Source organism: Acyrthosiphon pisum, unplaced genomic scaffold, assembly GCF_005508785.2.
Source record: "Acyrthosiphon pisum isolate AL4f unplaced genomic scaffold, pea_aphid_22Mar2018_4r6ur Scaffold_20845;HRSCAF=22308, whole genome shotgun sequence".
NCBI lineage: Eukaryota > Metazoa > Arthropoda > Insecta > Hemiptera > Aphididae > Acyrthosiphon > Acyrthosiphon pisum.
The window spans coordinates 2,883-4,818 of NW_021770247.1; the positions used below are offsets into that span (position 1 = coordinate 2,883).

Sequence of the window (1,936 nt, forward strand, 5' to 3'; positions counted from 1 at the left end):
ATGTATTTTAGATTAAATATTAGAATAAATTTACCTATTATCAATCTTAAATGTGAGAACATTATCTAAAACATCTCATAGGATTTTATTGAAATTTTAATTTTAATGTGAGTATACCTATAGGCTATAGCTATGTAAAATATTATAACTTAAAAATTATGTTAACTCGTTTTAAAATTATAATAATAATAAAATCCTATGAGAAGCTCTAGATAATATCCTCACCTTTAAGTTTGGTCATAGGTAACTTTACAGTAATACTAAATATAACAACATAAAATGGATTCTGCTGTACGGAAATTTGCTATTTTGTACGATGGTGAGATGGAAACATAACACGTGGGTGCAACGTCCTGTTAATACACAAGTTATAATAGACCTAACTACTTATGTGAGATAAGTATTGTCCACTCCTATAGAACTATCACACGCCATTATATTGTCCTTAGGTATTATACAAACAGCCCATACATTTTTTCAATTATGAATTAATTAATTATTTTTATTAAACTTACCTTGGAACGTATCAATATATTAGGACAGTTCCCAAGCGGAGAGAAAGTCTGCTATGTCATCTCTGCTATTACCATTGGCCATTGTTGGGTTTAAATGTCGTAACTTGAAAGTATATCTTAAAACCAAATTGACATTTGACAGAGCACAAAATAAAAGTTGAAATAAAATATGAAAAATGTTATGCTTTCGAGTATGGAACAAGTGCAGTGAAAGAATAACGGATATTCCTCGTTGATAACACAGTCACTAATAGTCGAGTATAGTGCCGATGGCGACAAAAATAGATGGTATTACCACAATACCACCCATAATTTGTTATCTACACCAATTATTCGGCGATCGTATCGAAATAAAACGTTTCCTACAACCAACCGTCTTGTAAGTTGTATTAGTTCTCACATATAGATACTATAAAATACGTATTTCTTATTGTTTGTACAACAAAATAATTTTTAACAGTAATACATTTGAACGTGTAGCTAATTATGAAGTTATGTTAACCAACGACTTTGGTAAAAGTTACAGTTTTCTTTTTGTGTCTACCTTTTATTATCTAACTTACCATTTTTGTTAATTAATAAAGCAATATTTTTTTCATTGCAGGATGTTGGGTGGGTGAACCAGTTTTGGTTAGGGCACTATGGATACTATAGATTATAGGCACTATAGATTCTATGTAGAGCCTTATTTTGGTCGGTGCGCGGCGCGTTCTCTCGCTGAACAGACCATAGATAAGTTTTATATACAACATTTTATTGGTAGTTATGGGTATTGGTTATTACTACCTATTTTCCTAGGTCTCTTGGATGTCATTATAAATGGTTTCTGCTGTACTTTTTTTTTAGAGCAGGTTTAATTTGAATAACAATGGTTGTTTGTTTCAGAACAATAATACCAAAAGTATGTGGAACAATTTTGCGGCGGGCGCCATGGCCGGCGCCGTCGCAAAAACAACAATCGCCCCGATAGATAAAATAAAAATACATTTTCAAGTAAGTATTGTAAATTAATAAAAATATTCGTTTATTTTCCAGTCAGTAATAAATGTATGCGTTTATAAATATTTATAAATTGTAATATTTAGATCTTAAAAGAAAAATTTAAACTTCAAAAGGCATTATTATTTACCATTAACCAATATCAAGAATTTGGACTAAAAAGTTTTTGGCAGGGCAACACCGCCGGCATAGAATTTACGTCGTTTGATTTTTACAATGAATATCTAAAATATATCTATTCACTTGATAAAAAATAATTTTTTTATTTATTCTCATTTTTTTGTGCCAATTACATACTAATTAAAAGGAATGAACATTGCTGCTTATTTTATTATCATAAATTCAATATTATAGTCTGTTCAAAATGAGATCGGTACACAGCGGCGACCAGTTGAAGGGATAAAAAGCTTTTATAGGGGATA

The 1,936-nt window shown here is 30.3% G+C and overlaps 1 long non-coding RNA gene across 2 annotated transcripts in view; it reads left to right on the forward strand.

The window, feature by feature from the left end:
- The first annotated feature begins 980 nt into the window (after positions 1-980).
- Positions 981-1,936, forward strand: part of LOC107883023 — a 3,516-nt gene continuing 2,560 nt past the window's right edge. For both annotated transcript variants that reach the window (XR_003840034.1, XR_003840033.1), the window contains exon 1: positions 981-1,508. This is a non-coding gene — a long non-coding RNA (uncharacterized LOC107883023). The remainder of the gene's footprint in view (positions 1,509-1,936) is intronic.